The sequence below is a fragment of the Trematomus bernacchii genome, unplaced genomic scaffold (genome assembly GCF_902827165.1).
Source record: "Trematomus bernacchii unplaced genomic scaffold, fTreBer1.1, whole genome shotgun sequence".
NCBI classification, from domain to species: Eukaryota; Metazoa; Chordata; class Actinopteri; order Perciformes; family Nototheniidae; genus Trematomus; species Trematomus bernacchii.
The window spans coordinates 789,970-801,497 of record NW_022987394.1 but is presented as its reverse complement, the minus strand read 5'-3'; the positions used below and the strand labels follow the sequence as shown (position 1 = coordinate 801,497).

The window sequence follows — 11,528 nt, the reverse complement described above, 5'->3', positions numbered from 1 at the left end:
TGCTGGCCTGAAGTTGATCCAAATCACAGATACATGAGTTTTACTTTCATTAGCACTGCATGATAGGTCATTTGTGTTTTATTGATGGTGTGTTGGAATAATTGGAACAATGAGTAACCAGTTGGGACATTCAGGGAAATAGCTGTTTCCACATAATGACTTAAAGCTCTAAATCTTTGCTCTCCAAAAGCAATGCTAGAAACTGTATTGTTTTTTCCCTCTTTTATATGAAAACGTCGGCAGTTTGAGTTTGAGAGAGTGACAACGTTTCCAAAATATTTCTTTGTTGATCATGTGTACATTTATCCATTTAAAACGGGATGTTAAAGGGTTTAGGGTTTAGATCAATAACCCAATGAATGCCCTGCAAACACATGCTACAGTTAAACTATTGTACGACCTAATAAAAACCTAATTTATTGAAAGTTATCCAAAGAATTCTCGGGGAGTTTCCCTCCACATTTATGACCACTTTGTGATGTTTTCCTCCCAGCTTCCCTACGGTCATGTGAACGAGCCGAGTGGAGATATAAACAGGTGACTTTACACCGTCTGCTGCGCCATTAAAGTGATGAAGAGTCATGGAGAGCATTCAAAGTGATGAAGAGTTTCTCTGAGAGTCTTCATCAGCCTCACAGCTAACGTTAGAGTTTCTCACACTGAGCCGACGACATGTTTATGAACACAGAGGGTTAGGGATCAAATAAAAGCTTCACATAGATTGGTATTCTACACACACACACACACACACACACACACACACACACACACACACACACACACACACACACACACACCACACACACACACACACACACACACACACACACACACACACACACACACACACACACACACACACACACACACACACACACACACACACACACACACACACACACACACACACACACACACACACACACACACACACACACACACACGTTGATCTGAAGTAAAGTAATCAGAAACTATTTTATTATTTATTCAATCTGACTTACTGAACGTTATCCTCTGTTTTAAATGGGACCATCATTTATTAAAAATGAACATCATGCTGTGTTGAAGAAGACTTAAAGTGCTATGCTATTTCTAGGCAATAGCATAGGTCTCAGATATATACAAATATATAAAAAACATGTCTATGAAGTGTTTTGCTCCAAATACCAAACAGATCACCCATTCTAGCCATGCCTCATATCCCTCTATTTCACTTCCTGTTTCAAAAGTGCTGATTTGGGGTATAAAGCTTTAAAAAAAATTAAAATTGATAAAAATAAAAAAGTATGGGGCTGAGCTCATACGGGACCCGGCAGCTACCGTCTAAACTAAATACTGCCGTGATGAAACGCCATATCATGGATTATCAAGGATTATCTCTGAAACAGTATGGAGCTCAAAGGCTTTCTCTCTTGCCGGTTATACCACAAGGTGAGTTCCTTTTTATTTCCTGCTTCTTCACACACATGCTCTCCAGTACAGGTTAGCTCTGAGTGTTAGCGATGCTAATGTAAACACAGACCATATTACGTCCAAAACAGTCGGGCATTGTTTCTGATAGCAACTTTCTGATAGGCCTGTGGGTGTAAAGCCAGCTTACATTTCATATCGGACGCAAATCTGGATCAGCTCCGTTGTAGCCCCGTTTTTAGAGATTTGGGTACGGAGGAAAAGAGAGAGAGCTTTATTTTCTGACACTGCGTGAGTTCCCTGACACACCGGGGACACATATTTATGTATAAAAGACATCAAAAAGTGCATTTTGCATGATAGGAGACCTTTGAAAGTAAAGATTGGGACCTCAAACTCATCAGGAAAATGTTTACTAATGTAATAAATCAAGTGAGAAGTTGGCAAATGTTCTCATAGACTTCTATACATTCTGACTTCTCTCAGTCGCCCATCATTTATTAAATGAACACCATGCTGTATTGAAGAAGACTTAAAACTAAAGACTAGGACCATGTGACCCATCGTTGCAGCGTGTACATTCTCTTTTAGATCGTTTATATCATCCAAGTTCAATATTTGGGATTCTGACTCACGGTCGGACGAAACAAGTAATTTTTTTTATGGGATTCTGGAACATTATGTTGGGAATTCTTTGCCTATTTAGCGATGAACCCATAGCGAATAGGCTCCTAAGTCTATCTGTGTGTCTGTAAGAGAGTGCACACACACCTATACTTGTTTCAGGAGTGCACGTATTATTCCCTAAATGATCTGTATGACAGATTAGAGATTGATTTCCCGGTTCAACAAGGAAGCAGACGTTGATGTGAGGACGTTCTGCCTCGGGGGAACAGCCTCTCTCAGACGGAGAGGTCAGGAGGAAAGAGCGTGGACAATCAGAAGCACACTTCAGAGAGGCGTGTGGGGAATGGAGACAGATCAAAGAGAGAGAGTCTGACTGCAGGCACCGTGTTTTATTCTGTATAATACGACACAGGCCTTTACGGAGACTTCAGAGGATCCTATACGGCACATTTTGAACGATTCAAAGTGGAATCATTTTCTCGTAGACTTCTATACAATCTCTTTTAACAACCAGAAGGCGCCTATAAGGAACCATCATTTACTAAATGGACATCATGGTGATTGGAAGAAGACTTGAGACTAAAGATTAAGATCATAAACGTATAAGAAAGTGTTTACAGGAGAGAAGTAGGCTCATTTTCTCATAGACTTCTATTCAATCAGACTATGAGGAACCATCCTTTACTAAATGAAAACTTGAAACTAGAGATTAAGACCATAAACTCATCAGGGAAATGTTTACTGAGGCAATAAATTAAAGGGGACCTATCATGCAAAATGCACTTGTGGACGTCTTTTATACATGAATATGTGTCCCCGGTGTTCCAGGGAACTCACCAAGTGTCAGAAAACACAACCCTCTCTATTTTCCTCCATACCCAAATCTCTAAAAAAGGGGCTGCAACGGATCTGATAAAAACTGATCCAGATTTGAACACTGTCCTGACGTCAGGACGGTGGCGCTACGGCTATTGGGCCAACTCCACCAATCAGGAGGAGACAGCCACGGCCATTGCCGTTCGAAAGCGCTGGAGACGCTGTAGTACATATGCCAGGCCTGTAGATGGTGCTGTTCTCACAGAATCAGCCCTTGCAAAAACAGGGCTAAAAAAGTGCAAATTGAGCGAAATGAGGCATGGCTAAAATGCATGATCTGTTTGGTATTTTGAAAAAGAAAAAGTATAAATATGCCTTATATAGGTATGGCCCTACACTATATTATTCAAATATAGCATTATAGGTCCACTTTAAGTGAGAACTAAGGACATTTCCTCATAGACTTCTATACAATCTCCCTTCTTTTAAAAACCGGAGAAGGCGCCTATAAGGAACCATCATTTACTAAATGAACATCCTGCTGATTTGAAGAAGACTTGAAACTAGAGATTGAGAACATAAGCTCATCAGGGAAATGTATACTGAGGCAATACATCAAGTGAGAACTAAGGACATTTTCTCATAGACTTCTGGTAATTAATTTGTCGTCAAAACTTATTCAAGGATCACAAAATATCCTCCAAAAACTCCTGGAAACGTATTTATAGTCCCAAATATCATCTCAACTCATGTTAACTCAATAAGTATCTCAAAATACAAACAAACTCTAGGAAACTGAATAATCCCTAAACTCCAATCTCATTTATAGTCCCTGCAATCTGACCTCTTTAAGCCCCATAAGGACCCATCATCTACAAACCAAACATCATGCAGCAAACAGAGAACCATCTTCTTCCCACTTGTTGAAACATCAAGCAAGTGAAGCTAATCCTTTAAAAAAAGTCAAGCTTCCAAAACCCAAATCATGAGAGGAAGTTGGTGTTAAGTAGTTTGCTTTGAAGGTCCCTTCTCTCTGGCCGGCAGCCATCAGATAAGACTTTGAATCTGTGTTGACTTTACTCTTTATATTATTACTACGGCTCATTCAGCTTCTGAAAACACGAGCAGAAAGCGACCTCTCTCTGTCACTGTCTCTTCACGAGAGCTCACTTCCTCCAGAGGTGGGAAGTAGTGGAGTACAAATACTTTGTTACGGTACTTAAGTACATGAGTCTGGTATCAGTAGTTTTACCACAAACACAACACACACACACACACACACACACACACACACACACACACACACACACACACACACACACACACACACACACACACACAACACAACACACACACACACACACACACACACACACACACAACACACACACACACACACAACACACACACACACACACACACACACACACACACACACACACAGCAGAGTTGAACTCCATAACAGGAAATGCAGGACAATGAGGAGTTACTCAGAGACAGAGAGACGTTACTGTCTTCAGAACATCAGCTGAGAGTTTGGGAATCTTATAGATAGACAGACAGACAGACAGACAGACAGACAGACAGACAGACAGACAGACAGACAGACAGAGAGAGAGAGAGAGAGAGAGAGAGAGAGAGAGAGAGAGAGAGAGAGAGAGAGAGAGAGAGAGAGAGAGAGAGATAGATAGAACTGCAGGTCTTTTATAAGAAAGGAGAAACTCAAACTATGTAGCAGTGAGGGTTAACCCCTAACCCTCACTGCTACTTAACAATTATTTTACAATTATTTATCTATTTACCTAATATATCATATTTCAATGACTTGCATATAGACTCTTATTGCACTATTTCACTTTTTTAAACTATTTTTCTTCTTGTATTTACTATTTACTTGCACTATATTTGTCTGTTTATCTGTGTTTTGTTGCACTGTTGGAGAAGCCTGCAGACACAAGATTTTCATCGACATAAATACACTGTAGCTATGTTCGTTTGACAAATAAAGAACCTTGAACCTTGAGTGAGTTCTCTGCAGTCAGAGGTGAATAAATCATAATATGTTGAAAAGTCTGAAAAACCGTGAAGCTTTCTGATGAGGTCTTGTTCCATCATGCTGCCTATACCCTGGGATCTCTTTGAGTAGTAAACATACGACTCAATGACACAATGTGGACTAAAGTCATTCTTAATAAAGTAGAAGAAGTATTCCTCATGTTGCTGCATCACCTCAAATGCCCCTGGAAACATTACACTGATCAAAAACCACACACACCTCTTAAAACAGGCTTGAAATGAAGTCAATGACCACAAAACACCTGGAAACTCATTCCTTACCTAAAATACTCACATAAACTACTGGAAATCTTTCGTTATCCCAAAATATCTCACAGAAACTCATGGGAACTCTTTTATATTCACAATATATCCTCTAGAAACCCATTGAAACTCATTACAAATCCCAAATATCACAACTCATGGAAAGTCATTTAAAAAAGAAACTACAAAAGGTCCTGGAAACTCATTAAAAATCACAAATTATTCGACAGAATCATCGAAAGTCATTAATTATCTCTAGATATCCTCCAAAAATCTCTGGATACTCACTTATAACACCAAAATCTCCTAGAAACTGATTGAAAAATCCCAATACATCATATCCTTTATAGTTTCAAATATCATCAAAAAACTCATTAAGCATCACAACATATACAAACACTAATTTATAGTTGGAAAATATCATCAGAAATGTCAAATAAACTCGTAAAAATTCACCAAATATCCTCCAAACTCATAAAGAATCCCCAAAAGTACTACAAGAAGTCCTGGGAAATTAGTTTGAATCCCAACATTTCATCCAAAAGCTCCTGGAAACTCAATAAAAATCACAAAATATTCCAAAACTCAGACAACAAGAAGACTCCTTAATTTTAACACATTAAAAATGTGAAGTTAAAAAAGGCTGGAAGATGGATCCAGAAGATCCTGGAAATGTGAAGAAGTGATGCTGAAAGTGAGTTATTAAGGATGTGACTGAAATACCAAATTTTGGGGGAAATAATCAGCATTTAAAGTAAATTTAAGTGACATTAAATGTGACTTTCTGACTGTCTCTCTTCTCGCTGAACACCAGAACATCAGACTTTAATTAAACATGTAATTAAAGAACATCAAAAGTCCACAATGCACGGCAGTCTCCGAAACCATAGAGACACAAATCACTTTAATGGACTTCAGTTAAAAACGGAATAAAGTGTTTCACTCACCGAGCAGAAGAGGGTCTGATATTCCGTGAAGATGCACCGTAATTTAGGAGTTTATTACCGGTCAGAGTTTACCGGACAGTTTTTAACCGGACAGTGTTTACCGGACAGTTTTTAACCGGACAGTGTTTACCGGTCAGTGTTTACCGGACAGAGTTTACCGGACAGAGTTTACCGGACAGTTTTTAACCGGACAGTGTTTACCGAACTGAGTCTACCTGCAGTTTAAAGTGAACTCATTTACTGTAGGAGGAGAGGAAACTCATGATGCCTTCAGGGACCGCTCGGAAAAATCTAAACTCAGAAATATAACTCAAATCACAACGTGCGGACACTTGTTTTTTTTATTGTATTTTATTTTAAAGGTCAGTGGCGGCTGGTGGAGAATATTTGAGTTGGGGCTGTGGAAATGTTGAGAAATGACCCCTTAAATGATGACTTCTGGTGATGTTAGAGGGGGGGGGGGGGCCTCAAATTGAGGCTTAAAAATATGAGAAGACTGATCAATACCTCCATAATCTTCAGTGTGGTTAGCTATGAATCTTCCAAAACTTCCAAACACCTTGTCCTGGACATAGTTTCTACAGCATAAACTGTGCAACAGTACAGTAGGCCCACACAAACTGCAGAACACCGGGGCTTTGGGAACACTCAAATGATTTAATTCCCATTTCAAATCAGGAGACTAAATACGAACATTATATGCAGACACAGATGTGGTTCAGAAACACAGAAATATTAGAAAACAGAGCATTAAGGCAACAAATCTAGTTTGATGGATGCTGTCAAAACTCAACTATATAATATACATCAAAATACAACTATGTACAAAGCCAAATGGGATCACAGGAACTAAGATGAAGTGTGTGTGTGTGTGTGTGTGTGTGTGTGTGTGTGTGTGTGTGTGTGTGTGTGTGGTGTGTGTGTGTGTGTGAGAGAGATGGAGATCTGTAGGTTTAAGGAAGGCAGAGGATGCCCTCAACAGGCCAGTTAGAGAACTACAACATCTGGAGGAAAAGAAGGAAATAAATTGAATGTGACCCTTTTAGAATACACATAAAACACACAAACACACAATGTGTGTGTGTGTGTGTGTGTGTGTGTGTGTGAACTCCTTCTGAGTGGCAAACCTCTCAATGACTCTGGTGTTGAAGTCAGGAATGCTCCTAATGAGTTTTTTCTCGATTGACAGCATAACCAGAGCATTCAGGCGATCCTGTGTCATGCTGTTCCTCAAGAAAGTCTTGATCCTTTTCAGAGTGGAAAAAGCACCTCTCTGCCTCAGCCGTAGCCATGGGTGTGGTTACAAGAACCTTCAGAAGACTGACAGTCTCTGTGAATGTCTCCTGCAGATTATTGTCAATGAAGAACTGGAGCAGAGTAACTGCACCACTGCAAGCCCTGAACTGGTCATTGTCTTAGACGAGGGACAGTTCCGTCTTGAGCTTTGCCTTGTCCAGTAGAGGGTAGGCCTCCACAGTTGTTTCCAGCGCTGCTTCAGGGAATGTTCGGCTGTGTTGCTGGAACAGGTCTCCTTGCAGGAGGGTGGAGCTGATGAGGTGTTTGGTGAAGGAAAATCTCTCCTTTGCGTGACTCAGTATGGTATCACATACCTATGAAATAATGCACAATGAAAAAATCAAGACATATTAAATAACAGAATCACCTTTTCACATCTATCAGTCATAATGTCATTAGTGTCCCCTTATAAGATGTGTAACAAACAAAGAGCTTTCTTGTGAATGGAACCAGAATAACAGGACAGCTATCTGAGCGTCAACAGAACAATATTACTGTTTAAAATTAAGTCACTACAATATATACATTTAATTTTTACACTTCATTCATTCATTGTTGGGCCCTTTCTGTCCACTGTGGTTGCTTCTGGAAGCCTAAACCTTTTCTGATCTGTCTTGATCCCCTTTGAAATGTAGAGATTGTGAGACACTTTTTGCAGTTTAGGCCTTGTTAAGTGTATACAATTCAGAATGTAATAAGCAATAGGCCTTTCCATGTGGATATTTTAACTAGCCTACATATTTATTGAATTTACAGAAAATGGGCTTTATTGTGAAATGTATCATTATTGTGATATGAAATTACCTATATTATGAAAGGAGCTTTTGGTCATAGAACACGTTCCTATTACTGCTTACCTCTCTAGCCAACAGCTGTTGCTCTTCATGTCCAAGTGCTCATCAAAGATAGCAGAAGCTTGTCGTTGAAATTGAAAAACAAAAAAACCCATTTCTTTTTTTGTTGTTTCAATTAGAACTAAAAAACAAACGGTTAAAACGTACCTTCGTCTAAGTAAAGTGTGTCCAAATAGTTTTTAAGTAAGAAGAAATTAACCTATTAGTTACATTCTGCTGGTCATATTTACAGTTAAGACTTGAGCAATACACAGAAAAAACTCTTCAACAACATATATTTCAAACTCAATATAGTAACTCACACTACCAGATCTTGTCATAATTTCTTACGAACAGAAGTGTTATCACACTTGATGTCTTTACATCAGTAACATTAATAAAATATTTAAAGCAATAAACACATGATTGACATCTAAATACGGGTATATCCCACAAATGATATAGAAATATTTCAAAAAAATTAAACATCATTTTGTGTACACAAAATGGTACAATTATTTGTGTATTTACTTTTATTTATTGTTGCTAAACCGTGAATTTATTGTTTTGAAAAGCTCAACTGTATCTGTATTTATTTTGGTGACATTCATATCATTTTATGGTTTATCTGTACTGTTTGAGAAACAGTAAGAGTAAGTAGCGCCAAGGTGGAACCTTTGGCAGGTGAGCGGTGACACCTGGGTTATCTTAGGGGGGACACTTCCGCCCCCTCCTCAGAAGCAATCCAGACGATCAACCGGATCCTGTGTCTATTTTACCCTGCTGCACTTTTCCGTTTTCTACAGGTCAGTACATGAAAATGATCGATGTTAACATATGTAAATGAGATATGTTAGAGATGTTTAAGAGAGTGTGTCTGTGAAGGACCAGAGTACGCAAAAATCAGGAATGCAGGTTGAGGTGCAAAAATAAGGATTTTATTTACCCAATATATGTACAGTTTTAAGATGGGTAATAAAATCAATTACGTTTAAACAAAAAGGTGTAGATATAAACAGACAAAAATGGGTGGCATCCTGTGTGCTCTTCTGCCCAAGAGCAACTCACATACGCCCCCTCATCTCCACACTGCAGGAATGTATAGCCCTACTTGTTAGGATGCGTGGAAGGGTAGGACCCAAATGCAGACTATCAAAAAAGGTAAAAGGTCTCGAAACAAAAAGCGAGCTTTATTTTAAAAGCTGAACAAAAACAAGGCATGAAACACATAGGTTGTACAAAAACTGACCGTGACCAACATGGAGGGAGACAGGAGAGACAACCGTAACTGACATGGAGGGAGACAGGAAAAAACCAACAATGAACCGACAGGGGAACAAAGGAAGAGACAAGACTAAATACAGGGAGAGGTAATCACAAGACAAGACACAGCTGGGGTAAGGGAGGCAGAAACACAAGGGCAACAGGTGAACACAATCAGACAATCAGACACACCAGGGAAACTAACGACAGGAAGGCAAACACAGGAAGAAGGAACCGAGAAGACACAAGGAGGAAACATTTCAAAACAAAGGTGGAAAAAAGAAAACATAAATACAAAAACCCTAACACTACTGGCCAGTCCATTGTTGCGTGCAGGGGGAACAGGCTCTAAAAAGGGGTGGCTTAAATGGAGTGGCCTCTTTAAACACCCCTCAGGGTTTGAGAGGATCAATGGCGTAGTCCAATTAGCTGACACATCTATAAAGGCAGGTGTTTTCCATCACCTCAGCCTTTTGCCAGGAGCAAGGTGAGCTGTAAGACACTGACAATAGGATTACACACAACACAATTAACAATAGATATTTTAAACAAGACTGCATGCACTCAATCTAGCAAAAACAAAGCTGTTTCAAATCAATGTGTCAAATCAAATCAAATCAAATCAAGGTTTATTTATAAAGCACATTTAAAAGCGATTTTTGGTCGGGCCAAAGTGCTGTGCATGTAATAACTCAACCAGAGGCCTGTACTACGAAGCTGGTTCAACTTAACCTGGATATGTTGGAGTTAGCCGGTTGGCGTAATCCAAAACATACGCGCTGGCGCTAAACTGTACTACGACGCTGGATATCAAGTGGATCGCTCAAGCCGCCGTGTCCTATCTAGTTAGGTGCGCGTTCACATGAAAGGGGTGGTATTTGGAGCATTCGACCAATCTCAAACACGGAGAAGCGTACTGACAGCGCAGCGTCATACTTCCTGAATGAAAAGTGAACTTTAATATTAGTCAAATATGAGGTAGTTAAACTTTAAACATCCATGACTTAAACACTTTACCCAGGATAAAAGCCACATAGCTGCACCTGCAAGGTGAGTACAGCTGGTAAAAGAAAAAGTGTTTGAATGCGTACATTAACAGGTTTATGATATCACTGCCCCGTCCAAGACACGAGTGGATCTGACTTTAATTAGGAGAATTTGACTCGAGTGTTTCGTCAATTTAATGTGTTGCTTAAAATAATACTTCTGCATACAGTATGTGACACTGTGAGTGTTGCACGGCCAGATACGGCTCAGCTGACTCAGATAAGGAGATATATGATACATTATGATGTGATATGATATGAATGATAATGGGACACATCTACGTCTGCACTCACAGTGCCGCGGACTGTACTTTAATGTTACTCTGATCCGGTTACTTATGTTGTGGCAGATATTTAAGTAAGATTTCTTAACGCTAATGTTATAATAGTCAGATTGCTCTGAAGATGGGAGGGCATATTCTATTAATGTTCACGTTAACACAGTCAGTTGATTTTGGCCGGTCGTCTTTCCTGCAACGGCAGTTTAAACTGTATTTCCTTTCTCCTCCTGTCATATGAATTGATCGCTTTAAACTCCGCACACGGAGCTCTGATTGGTCAGCAGGCAGTGCTTTCACTGAGTTGATCTCTTAGCCTGCCACCTAACCTGCTCCGGAGCAGGTTTGCCGCTCAGCATAAGTTACCATGGAGATCTAGCCTGCTAAAAAGAGAACCAGCGTCGTAGGACCGGAAAGCCAGAGATTTCCCTGAATTTAGCCGGCTAAGCGAAAATCCAGCTTCGTAGTACAGGCCTCTGGTCTCACCAGAATGCGTGACTCCACCACGACTCCTTAACACCGCAGTGCGTGGTGGAGTCACGAACTTTGCTACATTTACGTGTCTGCACCACGCAAACAACCCCAATGTAAAGTGAATGAGGCTCCTTTGTCGTGGTGCACACACGCATTTCTACAACGTCCCGCAGTGAGCTTTTATTCTATAAAACGTTTTTAAAATCTACTTTATAGCTT

At 39.8% G+C, this 11,528-nt stretch overlaps 1 protein-coding gene across 1 annotated transcript in view; it reads right to left on the bottom strand.

Moving 5' to 3' along the window:
- The window catches only part of LOC117486604 (semaphorin-3D-like), a gene marked incomplete at its 3' end in the record, with an annotated part of 86,590 nt that extends 80,271 nt beyond the window's left edge, over window positions 1–6,319 (bottom strand). The window contains 1 exon segment of the mRNA XM_034135111.1: window positions 6,120–6,319.
- Between the last annotated feature and the right edge of the window lie 5,209 nt (window positions 6,320–11,528).